General features: G+C 44.7%; 1 long non-coding RNA gene across 1 annotated transcript; it reads left to right on the top strand.

Moving 5' to 3' along the window:
• The first annotated feature begins 8,114 nt into the window (after nucleotides 1-8,114).
• LOC144295224 (uncharacterized) lies at nucleotides 8,115-9,384 on the top strand. Its single transcript, XR_013362563.1, has 2 exons — nucleotides 8,115-8,333; nucleotides 8,603-9,384. It is a non-coding gene; the product is annotated as an uncharacterized LOC144295224 (long non-coding RNA).
• The last annotated feature ends 15,556 nt before the right edge of the window (nucleotides 9,385-24,940 follow it).

Below are 24,940 nucleotides of genomic sequence, written 5' to 3'. Positions count from 1 at the left end.
AAGGGGGGCTCTTTCAAGATTTTTTTTTCCAAGTAACTTTTTTTATATTTCAAAATTAATATATATTTATCACAGAAATTTTGGCAGCTGCAGAAAAGCAGAGGAAAGGAAATAAGAACCCCATATAACCTCACAAGAGGGAGAAGGATTCTTATTTTTTAGCTTAGGGGCATCTTCCCCCACCTCAGCTCCCTCTTTCTCAGACTCCCTTGCAGCAAAATGAGGAGGCTGTCCCCTACTCGCTTTCAGTAAAATAGGGGGAGGTGGGGCATTCTTTTAGGGAATAGCTCTGCTCTAGATTTGGCAACAGTAAAAGATAGAGTCTTTCCTTCCCACTCACTTCCCACCCTTAATTTTAATTGTTTTGAAAGTTAAATACAGTTCTAATTAAAAGAACATGAACTAACAATCAGAGAGAGTAGGAGGCCGTTGTAAAGACTTTGATTTTACCTTAAGATGAAGAGCTGTTGTAGGATTTTGAGCAGAGGAGTGACGTGTTCTGACTTATGACTAAGACTAATTATTTGACCTCTCTGAGTGTAGTAGTCTGAATAATATCCAAAGATATCAGGTCCTGATCAGATATACTGGAATCTATAAATGTTGCCTCATGAAGAAAAAGAGCCTTTGCAGGTGTGATTAAGTTAATGATCTGGATATGAAGAAGAATATGAATTATGTAGATGACCCCTAATGCATCCACAAATGTCCTGATAAGAGAGAACTAAAAGAGGAGAAAAGACACATCCAGAGGGGAAGGTATGTGAAGATGAAGGCAGTTTGGAATAGTGAGGCCACAAGCCAAGAAGTGCTGGCAGCCACCTGTAGTAGAAGAAGCAAGGAACACATTCTTTCCTCGAGCCTCTGGAGGGGGTGTGATCCCACCAGCAACTTGATGTCAATCCAGTGATACTACAGTTTGACTTCTGGCTTCAACAGATTTCCGTTTTCTGAGTCATCTAGTTTGTGACAATGTGTCAGAGCAGCTACAGGGAACTAAAATAGATTATGGTGCCAGGAAATATGGTGCAGTGTAATAAGTACCTATAGATGTGGAAGTAGCTTTGGAGTCGGAAATGGGTGGAAACTGGACGAATGTTGAAGTGCATGATACAAAAAGCCTGTGTCTCTTTAAACAGACCATGGGTAGAAATATGGATATTGATGGCACACAGCGAGGGCCTAGAAAGAAGTGAGGAGCACAGCAGAGAAAAGAAACCACCTTAGAGAATATACATCATCATGAAAAGAATGATTATAGAAAGATCAACATTAAAGGCACTTCTGGTGTGGGCTCAGAAGAAAATGAGGAACACGTTATTGGAAATTGGTAGAAAAGTTATCCCTCCATATAGTGGCAGAAAATTTAGCTGAGTTGTGTCCTATAGTTGGGTGACAAGCAGAACTTGTAAGCAGTGACCTTGGATATTTTCCTGAGGAGATTTCCATGCAAAGTGTTGAATGTGTGTCCTCGTTTCTTCTGAGTGCTTTTCGTAAAATGTAAGAAGAAAGAGATAACTTGAGGGGAGAACTACAAAGCAAAAATGAACTGGGATTCAATGCTTTTGAATATTCTCGGTTTGTCCAAATTATAAAAGATGCTAAAATCAGATTTACTGTTAGGAAAAGTGTGCTCTGGGTAAAAGTCCAAGGGTATGGCCACATAACTTTTTGCTAGAACCGCGGATACCAGAGATGGGATTATTATTATAAAAATCTGAGGGGGACCCTTTAATAGCATGAATTCTGGTGACACACACTGAAGACATGTAAGACAGAGTTTTTATTAGGATGGAATGAAAGAGGATGAAGGGCTTCCAAAAGTCCTACAGGCAGGACACAGGCTCACAAAACTATTCAGTTGCAAACATGTGCTACCCTTAGTGGACTCTGAAGAGCATCTCTCATAAAAGGGTCACTCTGAGCAAATGTGATGATGGGTGGATGGCAAGGTACTCTCGTTGGCTCAGGTGACAGTCCTCCTACAGGTATGGCTACAACGAGTAAAAAAAGTTCTAGATTTGTGGTGCCATTAATGTACTGGGTTCACCACTTCCTGCGTCACATTTATGCACGAACAGTGGTGCCTGTACAATACTCAGAGCTAAACACAAATTTAAAACACTCATTTCACCAATGATAAATTATTTCGAATACTCTTTAGTCTAACCTGTAGTATGAACTATTCATTTGTTTCCTTCAAATGCTACCTGACTCATCCTAGAATATAGGTTACCTTCAGGGCACTTTTTCTATTTTACTGACCACTACTAGTTGGCTAACTATTTTGTATCAGTCACTACATCTCTGCTTGATGTACTTTATTTTTTATTTTAAAAGGTTTATTTTATTTATATATTTATTTATTTATTTATTTATTTATTTATTTATTTGAGAGAGAGAGAGCAAGCAAGCACAGGGGTGGAGGGGTAGAGGAAGGGGGAGAGAAAGAATCTCACACAGACTCCTTGCTGAGTACGGAGCCCAATGCAAGGCTTGATCCCATGACCCTGAGATCATGACCTAAGCTGAAATCAAAAGTCAGACACTTAACTGTGAGCTACCCAGCTGCCCTTGATATATTCTAAAGTAAACCCCACACAACAATTTTGAAACTTTGTTCCACTCTGGTACCCTAGTTTCATGATCTATAACAGTCAATGAAGGACTTGTGTCATAGGATCATGGTGCAATTGTCCAGTGCCTGCCATAGGTCTAGCAGACCCTGAGATGGGAATGTATATGCAAGTGATTTATTAATGAGGTGCCTCCAGGAGAAACAATAAAGGGAGGGGAGAAGCTGGATTGGGAAGGGGAAGAAGCCAAGCAAGGGTATGATTTCAAGTGATGTTCCAAAGAAGGTAGCTTTAGTCTAATTCCATAGGAAAATTCTGGATTATGTCTCATTCTAAACTTCTGGGTAATGCAGGGCAGCTGGGCTCCAGTAGCCTGAAGGGAGTCCACACCAGTAGAGTTACTAGGGTAGGATAGTGGAGGGAGAGCAACCAAAGTTAGGACAGAAATGGGAAAGAAGATTTGAGGCGATCTGAGCAGAGCACTGACTATTGCTCAGTAGTGGCCACTTAACATGTTTTCCCTGGATTGATGTCTGTTCAAGGACTGTTATAGGTTTGCAATGAGACAAGTACAAAAATTATAAGTGTGCATTTAGAAATTTTTAAAGCAATTTGACAGGATAGTTTTATGTCTTTTGACTCTATAATAATTTTGTTTTAAATGGCTTCATTTTATTTCTTTTTTTTTTTGAGTAATCCATTTTATTTTCAGTTTGTGAAAGAATTGGTCTGTGATTTACTAGGGGAGAAAATAACCCCAGCTCTTCATCATAGAAGCACCAGGCCATGGTGCACATAAAACAATGTAGCTATTATTAAAACCGAAAAACATTCATTTACTTGCTAATAAGTAAAAATATTTATTAAATTTCTGTTATGAACCTGAAATCTTTTTTGAAACTGCAGATTCAGCTGGGAATCCTTTCTGATCTTACATTTTAGTGGAGGAGAAAGATAGTAAGCAAATATACCAAACAAATGTGGTAAGGATTACAGAAAAAAATAAAGGAAGGGAAGAGAAAAGGAATAACAGGGAATGAAGTTTGATAGGGTGGTTGTATGTGTCATCTATTGCTGCCTAATAGATTAGCACAAACTTGGTGGCTTGAAAATACACCTTAATAATCTCATAGATTCTGTAGGTGAGAATCCAGGGATTCCTTAGCTGAATCTTCTCTGGGGGGTCAGAAGGCTGCAATGAAGGTGTCAGCTGAGCTGCATTCTCATCTGGAGGCTCAACTGAGGATTAATCCACTTCTAATTCACTCAGATTGATGGTAGAATCAATATCCTTGTTGATGCAAAACTGAGGGCTCGTGTTTCTTGCTGGCTGTTGATTCGAGGTTGCCCTCAAATCCTAGATGCTGATCTAAGCATCTTGCTCCCAGGCCTCCCAACCAGCAGATAGATACTTACTTCTACAAAGCCAACAAGAGAGAAAATCTCTAGAGTGAGTCTGACAACAAGATGAATGGAGCTTTATATAGTGTTAACAATCATGGGAGTGACATCTCATCACTTCTTCCGGATTCCATTCGTGAGAAGCACGTGTCTGGCCCACATTCCAGGGGAGGGATTACATAAAGGGAGGAACACCAGAAGGTGGGCATCATGAGGGCCACCTTTGGAATCTGTCCATCACAGTGGTCAGGAGGCCTCATATCTGGTCAAAGGATGCTCAGATAAGGCAACATGTGAGCAATGATTTGCATGAAGCAAGAGAACAAACCATACAGTTATTGGTGGAAGATTCATCAGGCAGAGGGAATGGTAAATTCAAAGAGACCAAACTTGCTTGGTGGTTCAAGGAGCAAGTATGGCTCGAGCAGAGTGAGCAGAGGGGAGAGTACTAGGAGATAATCTCAGAGGAGTACTGTAAGACCAGGTCATGCAGAGTTTTAGAGGCCTTCATCTGGATTTTGAATTTCACTTTGAGTGAGATAGGGCCATTCAAGGACTTTGAACAGAGGAGTGTCATCAACTGACATGATCTGGTATATCATGTGAGGAGGAAGTGAGGGAAGAAGAGAGAGGAGTTAAGATTCTATTTAATAATAGGTGCAGAAAGGGAGACAGAACATGAGAGACTCCTAACTCTGGGAAACGAACTAGGGGTGGTGGAAGGGGAGGTGGGCGGGGGGTGGGGGTGACTGGGTGACGGGCACTGAGGGGGGCACTTGATGGGATGAGCACTGGGTGTTATTCTATATGTTGGCAAGTTGAACACCAATAAAAAATAAATTTATAAAAAAATAGATGCAAAAATGTTGGTATCTTAGACCAAAGGGGTAAAAGTAGCAACGGTGAACAGTAATGAGGTCGTGGATATAACTGTAAGGGGATGCTGACAAGATTTGCTAGATTGTTAGGTTTGTGACAGAAGAGAAAAAGAGGAGTTAAAGCTGACCTCAGTGTTTTGGGCTTGAGCAAGTCAGACAATGACGTTACCATTTACTGAGATGAGGAGGAGTTTTGGGGAGGCATTCCACCAAGATTGCATGGAAGTTTGGTTTTGAACGTGCTAAATTTAGTTTGCCTGTTCATCAGGCAAGTAGTGATATCAGGTAAGAGATCAGACATGTGAATCAGAGATTCATAGGTGAAGTCAGGACTGGAGATCCAACTGAGTAGTCATCGCATATAGATACTATGTAAAATCATGAGACACAATGGGATGACCTAGAGAGTCCGTGTTGATACAGAAGTCTAAGAACTGGACTCTAAGCCAGTTTGGAGGGAATGGAAATGAGGACCCAGCAAAGGTCACTGAGGAGGAGGGGCCACGGAGGTCGGAGAAGAAGCAAGAGGGAGTGGTGTCCTGGTGCCTGGAAGTCTAAGAGTGTGTCAAAAAGGAGAGAGAGATCAACTGTGTCAAATTCTGCTGGCAAGTCAAGTAGAATGAGAGATAAGAATTGCTCATTGGCTTTAGCTACACGGAAGTTATTGGTGACCTTGACAAGAATTGTGGAAAGCACAAAAACCAACTGGATTGTCTTCCATGAAGTTGGAGGGGAGGAATTGGAGCATAAAATACAGACTTTTTATTTATTATTTATTATTTTTTTATTTTTTTATTTTTTTGACTTTCTTTAAAAATAGAAATTATTCTGTAATTGGGAGGAGAGAAATAAGTGAAGACTGAAGGAGCATGTGAACCAAAAGTTATTTTTTTTAAGATTTTATTTATTTATTTATTTATTTATTTATTTATTTATTTATTTATTTATTTATGAGAGACACAGAGAGAGAGAGAGAGAGAGAGACAGAGACACAGGCAGAGGGAGAAGCCGGCTCCATGCAGGGAGCCCAATGTGGGACTTGATCCTGGGTCTCCAGGATCACGCCCTGGGCTGAAGATGGCACTAAACCACTGAGCCATCCAGGCTGCCCCCAAAGGTTATTTTTTGAAGATGGGAGATATTAAGTCATATTTGTGTGTTGGTAGGCATGATTCCCTGGAGTGAGAAAAACTAAAATTGCAAGAGATGGAAGGAACTAGAGCTGGAGCCACGACTTTTGAGTGTGCACAGTGAGGGGGAGAGCAATCATGTTTCATAGAGTTGAGGGGAGAACACAATGAGATAGTCTCTGTAAGGCATCAAAATGGCACCTGAGACATGACAGGTGGCGAGGAAATGATACGTTTTACTATTGTTGTATAGCATCTTGGGGCAGAAGATGGGGCAAAAGCGATTTTTAAATTCAGAAAACTCGAGGTTGAGATTAAAACGAAATGTGAGTGGGGTGGCTGGCATTAAGAGAGTATGAGAGTATGAGTAGAAATTAAGATCCTTGAGGCAGTCCACGTTTGAGTTATGCAACTGGAAGAAGCAGGGAAGCAAGAGGCCACTGCGTCCAGTGCTTAGGAGAGTGGGCTCACCCCATTAGTAACTAGCTGCACAAGTAAGCCCTGAATTCCCTGATGCCCCCAACTTCCTCTCCTATAAAAGGCGGCTGGTTATACCCATTCTCTTGACCTGGAAGTTAATTTCTACGAAACCAGCAAGGCTAGGCAGGAGGATGTGGTTTCAAACAGCAAATGAGGGTTGTTTTCAGGAAGATGGCTCTCAACTAGCAGAACTATAGGGATTCCAAAGACTCCCCGGGATTCAAAAAGAAAAGCTGAATACTGACTGTACTGTATACAACAGCTCCTTGAGGGGATCCCTGGGTGACTCAGCGATTGAGCGTCTGCCTTCAGCCCAGGGCGTGATCCCGGAGTCCCAGGATCAAGTCCCGCATCGGGCTCCCTGCATGGAGCATGCTTCTCCCTCTGCCTGTGTCTCTGCCTCTCTCTATGGGTCTCTCATGAATAAATAAATAAAATTTTTAAAAACGACAACAACAACAACAACAACAACAACAACAACAACAGCTCCTTGAGTCAGAAGGGAGGGAAGGGGGAGAAGAGAAGTGGTGTGCAGGGATCAGGAGTCCAACAGCAATTAAGGGAACAAAGGTCAGCTGGATGGTCATTCCAGGCAGTTAGGGAGGGAATTAGAGCTGGTGAGGTGCTAATTACACGGGCCATTTAGACTTGGGGGGGGGGCTCGTTGAGAGGAACAAAATGAAGGCTGATTACTCGCTAAAAATAAAGGCTGTGGGTGAGCTCAGACCTACACATGGGGCCCTGGCCCAGGCAACGGGGGGCAGTGTGCTCTGCTGCCTCTTCTGCTCCCAGTGTGGGCAGGGCCTGCCTCCACCCTGCACCCCCCCACCAAGCTGGGATGCTAAGTCTGCGAGGCCTCTGCTGACCACTCACCAGCACCAGGCAGGCCAACCGGAGGGTCTGAGCATTGATCTGTCAAGATAACCCCTCAAGGGATGGGCTGTGCCGTGCAGAAGGGTGCCAACCAAGAGGGCCAGAGGTAGGGAAATCCAGGCCACGCTGTGTCCTTCCACAAGTGTCCCGCAGCGAGGCTGCAGCTGCAGGGAGGAAGGGGCGCCTCTTCTTGACTTGTGTTAGTCACTATATGGACTAAGCCCTGTATAGACAAGGCAAGAAGGTTGGCCCAGGTCTCCCGGGCCTGGCGCAGTGTCCTTTGTTCCCCTTATCACCTCATGGGGTCAATGTTCCTTATTTGGGGCTTGTCAGAGAGGTGAGAAGACACAGGGGAGGTAGCAGAGGGGGCAAGCACTCGCTGGAAGCGTATTCTCCTAGCTCGGTCAGGGTCCTCCCCCTCCTCTCGTACCTGGATCCATCGTGAAGCTTCCTGGGCATTGTGTCCACCCGCTGACATGAATAACCTCTCTCCCACCGTGAGGATTCTCTGCTAGGACAGGCAAAACAGGCCACCAGATAGTGGGTTCTCTTAATACTTGGTATTTCTACTTTTTGTTTTGTTTTCCTTTATAATCCATGACCCCATAACAAATGGCCCGCAAGATTTAGTGGATTTAGGACAGTAATTTGTATTTATCATCTGTCATATTTTCTGAGGGCCAGGACTTCAGGGCAGCTTAGGTGTGTGCTTCTGCAGCAGAGTCTCTTGTGAGGTAACATTCCAGGCGTCGGCTGGGGCTGCAGTCATCTGAAGGTTGGACCGAGGCTAGAGGCTCCTGTTCAACGGTGGCTCCCTCACGTGGCTGGCAGTTGGTGCTGGCTGCGGGGGGGAATTCTGAATTCCTCTTTGTGAAGGCTCCTCCACAGGCTAACCGCGCGTTCTCCTGACATGGCAGCTGGCTTCCCAGCAAAGGAGGCCTTCAGGGCGGAAGTGACGGTGCCTTTTTTTGACCTAGCCTTGGAAGTTACACACTGTAAGTTCTAGAGTATTCTGATTGCGCAGTTCATCCCTGATTCACAAGGGCTGAATACCAGGAAACAGAGATCAATAGGGGTCACCTCGGACCACTGGAATGGCCATCGTTGTAGGCATTTGATCCTATCTATACATTCTTTGAAGATAAGAAAAAACTTGACACTTGTTGCATCTAATGGGCTTTCGTTCATGGGAGCTTCCTTGATCTTCAGGGAACCTGCAAGCAGGTACAGATGGACACATTCCTTTATTTATTTATTCCTTCAGAAGTATTTGTTTGCTGCCTACTATGAGGTGGACACTCTTCTAAGCACCTGACAGATAAACGGAGGTTGAGTGGCAATGGACAATGAGAACCAAGGTATCTGGCCACCGTCATTAAGCATTTGAGCCACAATGAGTTCTAGGCTCCCTGTAGGGGTGGGTATGGGGGCGAAGGGTACTCCTGCTCTCAATTTGTGGTCTCTTGTGGAAATCTCAGGGTTGCACAGAGCCAGTCATTGTGAGAGGTACCAAGATGCCGTAGGAAATAACCAAAGGAGTTGCCCCCGGGCTCATTGCCAGCTGAAATGGTCAAGGATGGAGCATGCGCTGAGACATGGAGTTAAGAAGAGGATGGAGGATTGATTCAACAAGGTGAAAGCTCAAGAAGAACAGGTTCGAAATAAACGTGGAGCCTCTCTCGTCGAAGTCAGATAGGGACGGGCCTGGCTTCTGTTCGCAGGGATGCGAGAGGGCTGCGCCCAATTTAGTACGCCCTCCCCACGAACTCCTATGTTGAAACTTAATCCCCCAGTGTGAGGGTATTTGGAGGTGGAGCCTTTGAGAGGTGCTTAGGTCTGAGGTTGGAGCCCTCATGCAAAGAATTAGTTCCTGTGTAAGGGAGGCTCAGAGGGTGCCTGCACCCACCTGCCAGACGACAACAGAGCAACAAGAATGCTGTCTGGAAACCAGGAAGCAGGTCCTTACCAGACACCACATCTGCTGGCACCTTGATTTGGGACTTCCCCGACTCCAGAACCTGAGAAATAAATGTATGTTACGCATAAGCCACGCAGTCTATGGCATCTTATTATAGCAGCTCGACTGGACTCAGCCAGCCCCCAAGGCCCCTTCCAGCAGTGTCTTCCACAGAGCCTCTTTTTTGCCTGGGCACCACAAGTCTTGCACTCTGACATCAACAGTATTTCTAACATCCCACATCTCTGTTGTTCAGGTTTCAAGCGTCCCGAAGGCCTGGAACTACAACATTTTGCCCCCTCGTTTTCAGTGCACTCAACGGGCATTCAGCAAGTGCACCCGGGTTTTCCTGTTACTGACATTAGGGCACGTAGAGGGGCAGAGAGGCCTGGTGGTGAGGGGCCGAGCCTCGGGAGCCAGACTGCTTGGCTTCAGGTACCCGGCTCTCCACTTCGACGCGGTCTGAATTTGTGCAAGCTCCTTAACGTCTCTGAGTCTCCTTTTCCTTGTCTGTGGTGCAGGGATAATGATCTTGCCATCCCAATGGGTTTTGTTTTGAGGACCAAATGAGTGAATATGTGTAAAACCGTAGCACGTAGGAAATGCCAAGTATATCAGTTATTGCGTATCCCTAGGTTATCTACATTCAGTGAGCAGATCTCAGTGGTTCCTGGATGGCACTGACCTGACACACACTGTGGTTTCAGAGTGACTTTGCAGAGAGTAAGGGGGTGAATGACCTGCAGGGGCATCGAGGGAAGAAACCCTGCATCAAATGTCCATTGAATGTAAGTTGCTTCTCTGGAAATATTAAAATGAGAAAATGTGGGTTTATAATTGAGGAAGTGCAGTACCATAAACATTTAAACAGCTTGTCTTCACCTTTTCCATCTGGGGCACATTTGCAGCTGGAGGCCAGGCAGGGATGTCAGGGGGCCTTTCAGGGAATAGGAGCCCAGTCCCACACTTTTGAGAGAGAAGAGAGTGGACATTTTTTTTTTTATTGAAGTATAATTTACATACAGTGAAATGCCCGAGTCTTATGTGTACAACAGAAGCCTGTATGTAAAGTCGTGTACGCTCCTGACACAATATTTGAAACCAATCTGGGCTTGAATACAATTGTATTGAAATTTGGAACAAATATGTCTAGATGTCACACTTATTATGAAAAAAAAAACATAGTCCATATCAGAGTGTTTTTAGGGGCTGGAGGTAAGAGAACTAATTGAACAGCTTATGATTTATTGGACACTTACTGAATAGCTCTCATGTGTTACACATTTTCCAGATGTTCTTTTCATTTAGGACCTGCCACAACCCTGTGAGCTACGTAGCAACAGCTCCATTTTACGGATGAGGAAATTGGTGCTCAGTTCATACAGTTTGCCTCGAAATTACAGACTATTTTGTGCTTTTGAATTGAACCCACTTCAAATTACTACGCTCTTTTCTTTCTACTTTGATTATAATTTACTTAAATTCAACTCATTGCTTACCTTAGAGACACTCAACCCAGTTTTTTTTTTTCCCACAGCATAATAAGGCTGTTCCTGGGGTGCTAGGGAGGAAGATGACTGAGGTAAAGCCTTGGTGCCATTTTTTAATTGCTATGAACAATCTGGAACGAGTCCAAATAAAACTGGCCGGGAACGTAAGTCACGTTTGGTACGTCTCATCTTTCTTGGAAGAGGGATGAGCCCAAAAAAGAATAGCATAAAAGAATAGAATTAGTAGAATAAAATGTTATGAAGATGCATAGTAGAAATTAGTGACTGTTGCCTTAGACATAGGAGAAGAAGAAGGAGAGAGAGAGAGAGAGAGAGAGAGAGAGAGGGAACATGAGGATTGCTGTCCCCATGTTCGCCCTACAAGGCAGCAGAGTCCCTCCTTACCTAGGTGGTGTGGAACAAATATTTCTTCCCCACCATCATTCATTCTTCTGTGGCTGGAAAGCTGTGGGGCCTTCCATCAGTTTGTCCCACCCAATTATGACCACTCTTAGGAACGGTAAACAGTGGAGAAGTTATAAGTTAGCAAAGTCAGATGAGGGCCATGCAAGAAAACATCAGAGAAGAGGGAAGAGGCTGATGAGATGCGAGGGTGGGATGTTGATATCTATACTAGAGTCCGTAAAGGGTGGTGGCAACGATCAGGACTCCCTTCACGGCGCCCTTTGGAGCCTGCACCGTAGAAGTGTGGGAGTCCACATTATCATTAAGGCCTCTGTCTTCTGGGGGTTGAACTTCTAGTTTGGTGTTCTAGGAAATGCATCTCTCCTGTGACCTCTCAGGTTTTTTGTTTGTTTTTAAAAATGTTATTTATTTATTTGAGAGAGAGAGAGAGAGAGAGTACAAGCAGGGAGGGGCAGAGGGAGAGGGAGGAAGAATCTGAAGCCAACTCTGGCACTGAGCACAGAGCTGGACGCAGGGCTGGGTCCCGTGACCACCAGATCACAGCCTGAGCCAGAACCAAGCGTTGGGCCTTTAACCGACTGAGCTACTCAGGCGCCCCCGTGACCTCTCAGTTTTGGTGACCTTCAGCTATATACCCTGTACACCACACACACACACACACACACACACACACACACTCCAGCACAGCCTTCCTTACATAAGTTTATTTCTTTTAGAAGTTTTACAAAGGCATCTTCTGTTTGATTCTGTCATTTGTGTCTATTTCTGGAAGTCCAGAACTTCATTAGTGGAAAGACTCCATGACTTGGCCTCCTTCCCCCACCCACCCCCGTTTAAAAAAAAATTTATTCTTTAAAATTTTTCATTGAATTCAATTTGCCAACATATAACACCCAGTGCTCATCCCATCACGTGGACTTGGCCCCATTTAAATTCTGCTTTGTGGACGGCATACTTAGGAAGGAAATTAGTAAAAATAATGGAAAGAAAAAAAGGAGAAGGAAGGAAAGAAGGAAGAAAGGAAGGAAGGAAGGAAGGAAGGAAGGAAGGAAGGAAGGAAGTTGGGTGCTTTAGTCTTCGAGGCACCCATACCTCGGAGAGTGCGCACACCTCGAAGGTCTGGAGGTGCCAGGGAGGGGCAGTGTGGGCTGATAAGACCCTAGGTGAAAGCTAGGTCTGAGGCACACAGCCCAATGTGCTGAAAAAGTTTTCTCCCTCTCATTCATTCATTCATTCATTCATTCTTCCATGTAACAAATACTTGCAGAGTGGCTGCGTTGTGCTGGGCTTTAAGTGGAAGAGACAATGGTCTCCTTTGCTATCTTAGACCTTGTTGGCCTCTTGAAGAGTACAGAAAAGTGAATGATGGGAAGTGTGCAAAGAAGGGGCACCCTACCCACACCCAAGGCTTTATTTTAACGTTGACTTTACCTTTCCAGCTACTCGTTTTCATGCCTCACTAGAGCAGACCAGACTAATGTTGGCTTGTGTCCTTATAAGAGAAAAGAGAGGGACATTTGAGACGTAGACACACACGGGGAAAGCCACGTGAAGAAAAGACACGGCCTGGACTACACCTACCGGCCGAGGAAGGCCGGCTCGTGGACAGTCACCAGAAGCTAGGAGAGAGGCCCGGGATGGCTTCTCCCTCACAGCCTGACTACCCATGGTGGCCTCCACACCAGGAGAGAATTCATTTCTGTTGTTGTAAGCCAGCAAGTGTTTGGTAATTTGTTACGGCTGCCTTAGGAAACTAATTAGAGGGTTAATGAGATTTTGCTGCAGTCTCACTCCCTGAATAGACAGGAGACCAGGAATCAGGATTAAGGGGTCCTGTAATCCCTAAGAGAACGACAGAATTGTCATTCGGTGTCTTCCCCGGACTCTGAAAGAGGTGATTCTCCGTGTCTGCGTCTGTACCACATGATCTTACTACTCTTGGATTTCAGCATTTGGATGCTATTTGGACCACAGACCCAGGAGACCTAGATGAGCAAATTAGCAGATCAATATGCTGTACGATACATAGATCAAACGTAGACCAGCCACATCAGAGGCGAACACCCAAAAGGCCGTTTTGGAACTTTTTGATACTTGACATTTCAAAAAAGAACTGAGTCATAATAACAAAAATCAGAACTGTTTTTGAATTCCTTATATCTATCATATATATATATATACATATATATACACATACATCTATGCATTTGAGTCTCCAAAATTAGGTTTTCCTCTTATTCTCTCAGTGAGAAAATCAATGAGAAAGTTTTGCTTACCAACGTGAAGAGATGAACTTCTAGGTATGTAGATGGAATGATCAAATGCGTGCCTCTTGTATCTAATTTAGTCATTTAGTGACATCCAACTACTGTAAACCACATATGGAATACTATATCAATGGAGAAATATGCGTTTCTGGGGCCCCTGGGTCACTCAGTCAGTTAAGTGTCTGACTTGTGATGTTGGCTCAGGTCATGATGTTGGGGTTGTGAGACTGAGCCCTGTACCCAGCTCCTTGCTGGCTGTGGAGACTGCTTGGGATTGTCTCTCTCTTAAAAAAATTACGCCTTTTCTTTCTCATATATCACAAAGCAACTTTATTCAAACTCTTCAAAAATATTTTTGGCAAAAAAAATAAAAATAAAAAAATAAAAAAATATATTTTTGGCATTAATATCTGCTATCGTGGCAGCCACTTTTTTGAGTCATTTAATCATTTAAGACTCAAAAAGTCTCTTTCCGGAGAACATCAGTTGTATTTCTGCATGAGCTGTTAGAGGTACAGACTGACTGAATCCACGTGTGACGGGGTCACTGGGCATTTTGTCTCCAAGCCCACAGAAGCCATTTCCAGAACATCAGCATCCTTGAGGTTGTCATATGTACATATTTGTACTTTCCTCAACACTGACTCTTATGCATACGAAAATGACTTTTAAGAAGCCTGTTCACAACAATGGTCAACTTTTGGAATTAGGGGCTCATAATTATAATAATTAGTAAAACTGTTGAATTTGCCTCTCTCTCTCTCTCTCTCTCTCTCTCCTTTTTTTTTTTTTTTTAAACCAATTCTGCTAGCTAACCTCAGTAATTATCCCAAGCCAGCCTTAACTGAGAAAGTTCTAGGGCTAATCCATCTTCCCCAAACAGTACTTTTTGTTCAAAATGAAGTATTACAGTGAGCATCCCAGAATATGAGACATTTTGAAGTAGCTTGAATATAAGGGAACTCCCTTCTTTTCTAAAGGATAGTTTTGTGGTTTTTTTTTTTTTTTGAGGGGGGAAGGAATATTGCTAAATATGATAGTATATAAGATTTTATTATATAGTCCTGTATTTTGAATTACTCATGGGGGTGGGCAATATGATCTTTCCAGTATTTGGGGTTTCTAAATATCTTAATTTTTTTCATTATTTTTTAAAAATATTTTTATTTATTTATTCATGAGAGATACAGAGGCAGAGACACAGGCAGAGGGAGAAGCAGGCTCCTCACAGGAAAAGGGGAACTCGATCCCAGGACCTGGGATCACTACCTGAGCCAAAGGCAGATGCTCAACCACTGAGCCACCCAGGTGCCCAAAACCTTTTTTTTTTTTTTTTTCTGTACACAGAGAGCTCCCTCTTTAGAATTTATCTCTCTCCTCTGTATTCCTCTTCTAGATCCTGAGATTAGCTGCAATGATTGATCCTCTATTTGTAGGCTCCAGGGTCATTTCCTGACCTAGGGGTATCCATGGAATTGCCTTCTCTCTATTTATGATGCATCCCCATGTTTCCAAATCAGCTGGAATGCAACTTAAATACCTCTTACTAAGAGTCTCTCCAATGCAAGCTGGTGCAGCCACCCTGGAAAACAGGATGGAGGTTTGGTGAGACTAGTGCTCGCTTCGGCAGTACAAATACTAAAAAGTTGAGAATAGAGCTAGCCTATGACCCAGCATTTGCACTAGTAGGAATTTACACCAAAGATACAAATGTAGTGATCTGACGGGGCACCTGCACCCTAAATGTTTAGAGCAGCAGTGTCCACAATGGCCAAACTGTGGAGAGACCCCAGATGCCCATTAGCAGGTAAATGGAGAAAGATGTGGTCTGTATATACGGTGGGAAACTACTCAGCCATCAAAAAAAAAAAAAAAAAAAAAAAGGAAAAAGAAATCTTGCCATTTGCAGCAACATGGATAGAACTAGAGGATATTGTGCTAAGTGAAATAAGTGAATCTGAGAAAGACAATTATCCTGAGATCTCACTCATAAGTGGAATCAAAGAACTAAAACTGAGGATCATAGGGGAAGAGAGGAAAAAATAAAACAAGACAAAACCAGAGAGAGAGACAAACCATAAGAGACTTTCAATCATAGGAAACAAACTGCTGGAGAGGGAAGGGTGGGGGAATGGGACAATCGCATGATGGACATTAAGGAGGACACGTGATGTCATGAGCACTGGGTGCTATATAAGACTGATGTATCACTGGCCTCTACTTCTGAAACCAATAATACATTATATGTTAATTAATTGAATCTAAATTAAAAAAAGAGTCTCTCCAACTAAGCTTTCTTCTTCTAAATGCCTCATTTTTTCAAAATCTGACAAGTGGGAACATTGGTTGGACCCCCTACTTCACAGAGTCCGTGGAAAGATCAGACGAGGCGGGATATGTGAGAGTATCTTGAAAAGTAAAGAATGCCTTAAAAACATATATAAGAAATTAAATTATTGTGGTTTCTATAATTGTTCAAGCTGTTCCTCAAAGGATTGGCAGATTTGGGGAAAGTTGTGGGAAGTGTCACCCACTCCCAGCAAGCGAGCTCATGTGCTGCCTTCGCATGCCCCAAATCAGGGATTTGTTGTTCTCTATCATGCTTCACACACCACTCTAATGAGCTAAGGACGGTGCCCACCCCTTTGGAAGCCTCAGATGCAGCAGAATTTCTGCAAGGACGTTCCGGGGCCCACCCAGGCCTGACTGGAGCCCAACCAGGACGAAGCTATTCCCCTTCCCGATGCTTCTTGGTTACTGCCTCAAGTTCTTTTTCCTCCAGCAGGTCCACAGGCTACCCTGCTGTTGGTGCAATGAAGGCTGGCCTCCCTAGAGCAGACCTTCCCTGAAAGCTCTCAACACTTGCCTGACCTCAAGGCCCTGCTTAGGGTTGGTAATCCAAGCGACGTGACTGTAAACCCAAGGTAACATGGTTGCTTTTTATTTAAAAAGAACTTGCTTTGTTCTCTGATTGTAAAAGAACTTTATATAGGAAACATGAAGAAGAAAACAATAGCTTGCGGTCCTAAACCCATAAAGATAACCATTGCTACCATTTTGCTATTTATTTCTATATTTTTATGAATATGTTTCTTATTTTCAATGTTCTTTTTCCAGGTTTATGGAGATATAGTGGGCACAGAACACTGTGTGAATGCAGTGATTTTGCATATTTACATGTTGTGGAGTGGCGACCACTGTAAGAGCAGTGATCACATCATCACCTTACATAATTACTATGAACACGATTCTTAAATATGATTTGTGCATGCAATATATATCCATTTCATTCTACTTCTTCTTCTATCATGAACATTTTCTTATGCCATGAATTATTGAAAAATACCATTTTTGCACATGCATAATAATCCATGATTCGACTTTTCATAATGTAGTTGATTCCCTCTTACTTGGAAAATACTGTTGCAATGATGTCCCTGTGTCTTTGAGCACAAATTTTTGTACATATGATTACTCCTTTAAATATATATATATATATATTCCCTAGAAAAAATATATATGCATGAATATATATTCTGTCTTTATATATTATATAATATATTAATAATAATATCATATATAATATTAATGATATATTATTATATTAATATATCATTATATTAATATAATATATTATTATATTATCATTAATTATATTATTATATTAATATTATTAATAATATTAATATAATAATATTATTTTATTATTAATATAATAATTCTCTTCTCTCTTTATATTTTATATAATATAAAGAGAGAAGGTGAATGAGAAAAAGAATGAGCATTTTTAAGGCTTTGATGCACAGGTTTATTTGTGGTAAGAATTTACTTTTTTTTTGGCTGCCTAATACCCATTTTTTATAGTGGTAACATTTGAATTGTCCTCTAAGAATAATTAGTACCACATCCTTGGTCCATGCAGTTTTGTGGAGCTACCTCTATCCTTTGGCATATGACCTCAGGCCTAGCATCTTATATCTCCAGTTGCAGTGAATCATTTAGGGATGGGCATGGGACCCAAGATGAAACATTTATGCCCCATCAGAGCCAATCGTGGCACTTTTGCTTGAGCACAGGAGCTGTCGAAAGTGGAACTGGAAGAAATGGCAGCCTATTACTGCTAAGTCCCCCTTGGGAGCTTTCCTGAGAGGGAGTTAACACCAAGCAGGCAGAGGGAGAGATGGAGAAGGAGGACCTGCTCCCTGAGGACATTGTTAGGTACCCCGAATCAAGCTCGGCCCAAAGCTAGCACCCCATGCCATGGTCTTTTCAGTGATGTAAACCAATATGGCATTTGCTTTATGGCATTTTGATTTGGGTTTTCTATCCCTGGAAATTAAGAGTGCTACGTGATAAGTACTTCATAGGGGCCTTTGGGAGAATGATACTCTAGCCCAGAAGAATGATTCTAGAGGTATGAGTCTTTGAATCCTTGAAAACTGAGAGACTAGAAAACACCCACAAGTCAGTGAGATATGTTGCTGTTCTTTCACTCATTTGAGGGATGAGACCTGGACCTACTGAGAAACACGAGGCCCTCTCCTTGCTCTTAGAATGGCCCCTAACAGGAAGTTGGCAGTTCTCCCAGACTGAGCAGATAAAGAAGGGGCTAGTGCAGCAGTGCGGAGGTGGATAGACAGATGGCATCTACTTATACTTATTAAGGTTACGACTCCAGCTCCAGCTAGATTAGGGATGATTACAATTTCCCTGGTGAGTTTGTATTTGTCAACATCTCTGAAAAAGTCGTGGCCCTGGTTGTAAAGTGAGCACTCAAGAATACCATCCAAAAAAGCATAGAAAAATCCACAAGTGTTATGGTCCCTAAGAAATGATACTCTGGGTCCCTCGCTAGCACATACCACAATTTGTTGGCCCACATCCACTCTGTGTATTGATCAAGGGCTTGAAATGCTGTGGGGCCCACAACATGATACAAATCCATCCAAATAATCACCACGATCCCTAAATCCCTTCCAAATGTCACAAGCCACAGTTCAAATTCCATGTGTGTGGGTGGGACATGATGGCTCTCAATGACCTCATTGAAAAGACCCAGGGTGATAGGGGAGCAGACAATGAGTTATGCTCCAAATTTTATTTCTGAGTGGTAGGTGTCTCTTCTTGTTATCCCGAGTTGAGAGTTCATTCATGTTAAAAACAACCACGAGAAAAAAACCTGAATACTTACTTACTTATGCCCTACATTTTTTTTTTTTTTTTTTTTTTTTTTTTGTATAGAAGGCAGAGCAATGATAAAGACAGTGTCTCTACCATCATTGATAAGACAGTAAGTACAGGACACTCTGGAAGCTTATTGAGGGACACCTAGCCTGTCCTTTAGGTTAGAGATCAAGAACGACTTCCTGGAAGACATGAACTAAAGCAAAAAGAAACGGTGAGGGAAAAGGGTTGGCAGAGGTAGCACTGAAGCCCGGAAGGAATAGAGAGAGAGAAAGCAAGTTTGAGGAACTGCAAGTATGTCTCCGAGGCCAGACCAGAATGTGCAAGAGAGGGAATTAGATGAGATGTTTGGATCAAGCCAGGAAGGAATTCTGTGAGTTGTTTAGACACCTGGGTTTTGAGGACATAAACATACTTAAATAGGAAGGTGATTTTCTTTCAAATTCAGGGTTTTATTTTTAATGCCAGAAAGGAAACCAGGTATCTTAAGATTTGTGGGTTCGTTCTTCTTTCATTGGATGGGTTAGGCATCACGTGCAGCAGAGAGCTTAAAGCAGTAGACTAGACTATGAAGCAGTAAATGTGCAATATATTCCTGTCGATCTGTTCTGTGGCCTCCTCGTCCTCCGTGGTACTGCGTCTTGCAGAAGTAGCATAGTCCTTCCTTTCTGGTCTCCAGGTCAGTGTTGACAACGCCAACCAGGCCCTGGGATCTTGAAAAATGCTATGTCAACAGCCAGAATAGATGCTGGGGAGCTTCCCAGAGATAGTGAATCTGAGATCACAGTAAAGGGTCTTTAACTGCGTATTTTCATGTATTCCATTGAAAGCACTTCTAAGGAAGCTCCCCTGGCACTATTTTTGCCTTAAATCTCATATGGGGTACTCCATAAAACACTTCTATTATCTCACTTAATCTTTTCCAAAACTGATGTCCAGGGTTATGTTTCCCATTTGATAGATGAGAAAACTGGCTCATTTGTGGAAGGGGATGGGTTGGAAGCTCGGCATCCTGATCCAGAGTGTGGTAGTGATTGCTGGCAATACCAAAAAACAGTCAATGTGAAGAAAGGTTGTGGAAACAGGGAGGAGTGGTCTTCAGCCTAAAGAAGAGAAGACACACTTGATACATTCATTCATCCAATAAATTGAACGTCTACTATGTGCTAGGGTCCCTGACAAGTGGAAAAGAAAACAAAGGGGGCTCTAGCAAATGGCACCTATGACTAAGGGGGGAGATAGGCATTGAATGGGAAAACCTCCATATTTTGTGGTTGTTCAGGATTTCTTCCTTTGAGAAATTGTCCATTACCTTTTTCATATGGAGCATACATTTTTCTGAAGTACTGGCCTTACTAATTTCCCTGTGCAGCCATTGATCCCAAAGAGGGCAACTGACCTAGATCTGGTCCATCAGTGACCCCTGGCTTCAGTGATTGGTTTCAGTCTGGCCATGATCATGCTCAGGAATTTTGTGGAAGCCACTGGGGAAGACACCTGTGCCCTTTTCTTAGGGATCTTAGTCTGTAAAAGGTATAATACTAGAAGAGACAGTGACCATTTCTGCCATCCCGTGGGAAAAAAAATCTTCTTGAAAATTAATGTAAGCCTGGAATGAGGCAGAAGTTAGGAGATGAAGAGAGGAGGAGCCCTGGAAACTTCATGTGAACTCCTCGGTCTAGAGGTGCCTTTGGGTTAGGTAGGGGAATAGACGCCGGCCCTTTTATGGGTTAAATTAGCTAGTGTTGGATTTCTGTCCTGATCGATACAAAAAGAGTCCTATAATTTCGAATTGTGACACGTACTGAGAAGGAAACCAACATAAGACTACGAAAGAGTGTCATTGTGGGGACATGGTTCACAGGAGGTTACTAGGCAAGTGACATTCAAGTTATAACATGAAAGAGGAAGAGGTTGTAGTGAGGCCAAAGATGGGGACAAAATGGGAGAAAGACAAAAATGTGGGAAGGCCCAGAGGGAAAGAGCTGGGGTAAATATTTGAAGGGCTGTTAAGCCGAGTTTGGTTACGCTGGACTCTAGGTGTCAGTGGCTACGGGTTGCGGAAGGTCAGATATAGCCTGAACAAGACGAAGAACTTCCTAGTCGTAAGAAAACTGTGATTTCCCTGTGGCTGGAGACTATCAGAAGTGATCAGTGTGGTCACAAGTCAGGGGTGTCTTGTAGGGAAGTTCACTTACTAGATGAGGGGTGGCTGGTGGCAGTTTGTGTACGTATTCAACAAATGTGTCTTGAGGTCCTGCAGTGTGCCGGGTGCAGGACGGCAAACGATGTTCAGTCTCAGAACTGACTCAGAGAACTACTGAGCCCTCACTTAGCTGTTACAGTCTGGCGAGCGGTGGGGCGGGTGTACATACGAGGTGCTTTGTGAACCCCCAAGAGGACAGCTCACTTAGCCAGGAATGGCCCCAAAGGGGGGTTCCGATCCTGTCAAAGTGGGATCCTAAACCTCGGTAAAAGTTCCTGTGAAACAACCGTTGATTGGGATCCAAGAGCAAGTTCCTAACACTGCACTGGAGGGAAAATCCGTTTCCAAGATCACGTCAAGTGAGGGAATTCTAGTGCTTATCAGGAGAAGTAGGCAAGCAATGTGCCGCGTAGAATGACGTCTTAGCAAAGATAATAAAGCGAAAATATTACGCCCGAGTAGTTAGCATAGAATTCATCGTAGCCAGGGCCCTATCTCTGGGAAAATATCTCAAAAAATCTCCGAGGGGGACCAGAAAGAACCGGGGGCATAAGGGACAGCAGGATGCCCTGTAACAAGATGAGATGGTTAAGCTTCTCTGCAGGAAGCAACAGAGAAATTTGTATTTGGTTTTGTTTTGGGATCTGTGTTCTCAAGGGCTGAGAGATCAGAGAGGCAGACAGAAGAGGGGAGTCGGGACGTAGACCGCGGGACTCTGGCCCTCGGCGTGTTAAGGCTGCAAGACGCGCGGCGGTCCCCCTGCAGAGCCTTCCCTCGTTTCTCCGTCTCCCCTGGATCCTGGCTCTCCCGTGTCCACGGCCCTCAGGGACGCTCCGGGAGGGGGGTGTGTTCTGGCTGGGTGAACCTCGAGGAAGAGACGGAGCTCTCGGGGGTCTGGGTGTGTAAAGCCGAGACACCACGCGCATGGACACAGGAGCCCGGAGGTGACAGTGATAATATAAGGCCTGCAGGCATCCCCAGAAATGCAGGGAAGGTCTTGGAATTCCGTGGAGGCGTGGGAGGGGGAACTTGGACCCATCTTGTCTCCATCTCAAGGTCAGACCGTGACCTCTGAGTTCCACTCCGCTTGTGCTAGGCTGAGTGCACCAGATGTCACACTTGTGGTACAGCGTGACTTCCATCACAACGGGGGTGCACACCCGTGCTTTCCTCTCAGCCACCGCACCCCAAGTGTGAGACCCTTGGAGTTCTTCGTAGCTTCTCTGACGTGGCTGGGGCTGGAGACGCGCTTGTCTGGGGTCCTGTGCCTTTCCCCCAGAAGCAGAGAAGATGTGAATCAGCCTCAAGCCACTAACAAGTTACAGGCTCCTAGACAAAGGCTTGCATCGGTTCTGGGAATTGTGATAATGAGGCTGCAGAGGGCCGCTGCGCTGAGCCAGCTGCTAAGGACGCGGGCCCTGCCCAGCTCCTACCTCGTGTGGGCTCTGACTGGAAACGGGGATGCGGAAGCTCATTAGGGAGGAATGGCTTTAAAAAAAATAGCATCATCATCTCTAATCAGGCAGTGGGCTAAGGGTCAGATCCGTCCTACCAGGATGTGGGCTGGGAGGGCAGGGGCGGGCAGCCGTGCCAGGGCACGGGGGGGCAGCTGTCGCCAGCTGGCCCAAGTGCCACTTCTGCTCACCCTCGCCCACCTCCAGGGGCACCGCGCTGGAAGGCCTTAATGAGGGCCCCTGCGGTGCAGTCGGCTCCTTGGGAACCCCTGCCAGCCGGTGCTGCCAGGCTGACGGGAGGGAGCAGATGTGCTCGGGCCTGGGCTCTGGGCCGGGAGGCGAGGGGCCGGGCGGAGGACGAGGACGGAGCAGAGGAGGCGTCGCGCCCACACAGGCCTGGCCCCGCCAGCAGCCCGGCTCGTGCTTCCGGGACCTCTGATGGGAATGCTGAGGACGGCTGAGGGGAGGGCCCAGGCTCCCTCCCCACACACCCCTTATTGGAAGGCTGCTGGTGCAAGCGCATGCTGGCCGTCCCCCGCTTCCCCTCAGCTCAATTAGGCCCTGATCGGTATTTCTTAATTGCTCCCCTGCTCCGTGGGCCGCCCCCCGCTCTCCGTCCCCGGCCCCGCGCCGTCCTTGGGGCTGGCCTGGCAGGGAGGGGAGGGGGCCCCGAGGGGCCTGGCAGGAGCCCTGGGCAGCCGCAGGCCCGGCAGGCTCAGACCCACATCGAGCCCCCCCCCCCCCCCGGGGGGGCCCGGGGACACCAGCCCCGCACCCCGTTGGCCCTGCCCGGCCTGGCTGTCTCTCTGACCTGGGCTCCCCGTGTGTAGTCACCGTCTTATTACGGGGCTCATTGTCTCTGGCGAAACTTCCCACACCTTTGAGGAACGAGCTTAGGTGCAAAGAGAAAAAACCAAAATTACAATAATTTGTGTGGCAATAAAGAGCACTGGGCAACCTGGTGGTGAGCGACTGGTAGATGCGCGGAGCACAGCGTTCAAGGAGAGTTTTCTGGCCCTATCACACCCCTCAGACGCCCTCCTCTGAGGAGGCGGGAGATGACTTGGTACAGGAGCAACTCCACACATTCCACGGTGAATGCCTACCTGGTGTGGCCCCGGACTCCCTGGAACTCTCAGATCATGATCTTCTAGTAGGATGTGCTTCTTGACCCTCCTCCCTCCCTCCCACTCTCCCACCCCTTTTCCTTCCGTCTTTCCTTCCTCCCTCCTCACCTTCCATCCCTCTTTCACTTTCTTCCTTATACATTATCTGAACATTCAAGTTCAAGGTTCTCTACCGGGTAATAACACAAAGATAAGTCCGATATGAATACTCATTGGAAACTTCCTTGGAGCTGTGTTCTAAGAAGGGAGGTCAGACACCCTCGCACGCGTCATACAGGGTAGGCAGTGATGCGTGTCCTTAGAGAGACGCAGCCAAAGCACTAGGGAAATTCCCCTTTCCCCTCTCCGCCCTCGCCTTCGCTATTCGCCCACTGTACCCAATGCCTGGGCACAATATTCAGGTGTTTGTTACACCTGTAAGGCAATCCCCCCTTTGGATGGTGGACATTCTGGAGCCCTGAGACTCTTTGTCTCAAGGCAAGTACCTATTGGAAGCCCAGGAGGCCCAAGGTCTGTTTAACTCACTCCTTGAATAGCTCGGAGAAAGTGCCCGGTTGATGTAGACACTCCTAATGAGTGATTACGTTGGCAGTGCCGGCCTGTCTGCCAGAGGCCGACAGAGTGTGAGTCTGATATGAAATCAAAAATCCAGCCCAGAATAACAGACTGCAGACCAAATAATGCCTTCCCCCGGCTTGACTTTGAAATTGGCCTCCATTATACATAGCTTATCCATCTTCCGCAGTTCATTCATTAACTCTTCCTGAACCTGCTGCGGCAGGAAAGGCCATGCTTGCTATATTCTGGAAATCCAGCCTGGCCGCTGACCCCCTAAGAGCTGCTCAGGCAGCCTGGGAAGTGGCTCTGTGCAGCTCGCAGACAAGGCCCGAACAACGTGAGAGCTTGGAACCGTTCTAAGACTCGTCCAGCCATTTGGACCGTGCTCTCCAGGAGAAAAGCATAAGTGTGAGCTGCTCTATCATTTACAATTTTCTAGTAGTAGACTTATTTTTAAAAAGTGACAGGATTTTATTTTATTTTTTATTTTTATTTATTTACTTATTTATTTATTTATTTATTTATTTATTTATTTATTGGCAGGATTTTAAAGGGTAAAAGGAAACAGCTGACATTAATTTTAATAATATATTTTATTTTATTCGTCATATGTAAATATCTCAACACTTAATGGGGAATAATTTAATGTTTTACATTCTTGGGGGGTGCTAGGTCTTCAAAACTTGGCACAGATTTTACATTTATAGATTAGCCACATTTTAAGGTCTTGGTACAAGGCACATGAGACGAGTAGCCACAAAATGGAAGTACAGATTTGGACAGTTGGGAGACACCTCTTACCGCTAGGGCCCAATGGCAGGAAATGTCACACTGGCATTCATTTTTTTTTTTCATCTCATACATTCACACATCACTTTTCTTTCTCAAATATAGCTTATCCATGTGTGTACTTTATTCCCACCTTGTGGATGA

The sequence above is a fragment of the Canis aureus genome, chromosome 23 (genome assembly GCF_053574225.1).
Source record: "Canis aureus isolate CA01 chromosome 23, VMU_Caureus_v.1.0, whole genome shotgun sequence".
Classification (NCBI taxonomy): Eukaryota; Metazoa; Chordata; class Mammalia; order Carnivora; family Canidae; genus Canis; species Canis aureus.
This window is presented reverse-complemented; position numbering and strand designations above follow the sequence as displayed.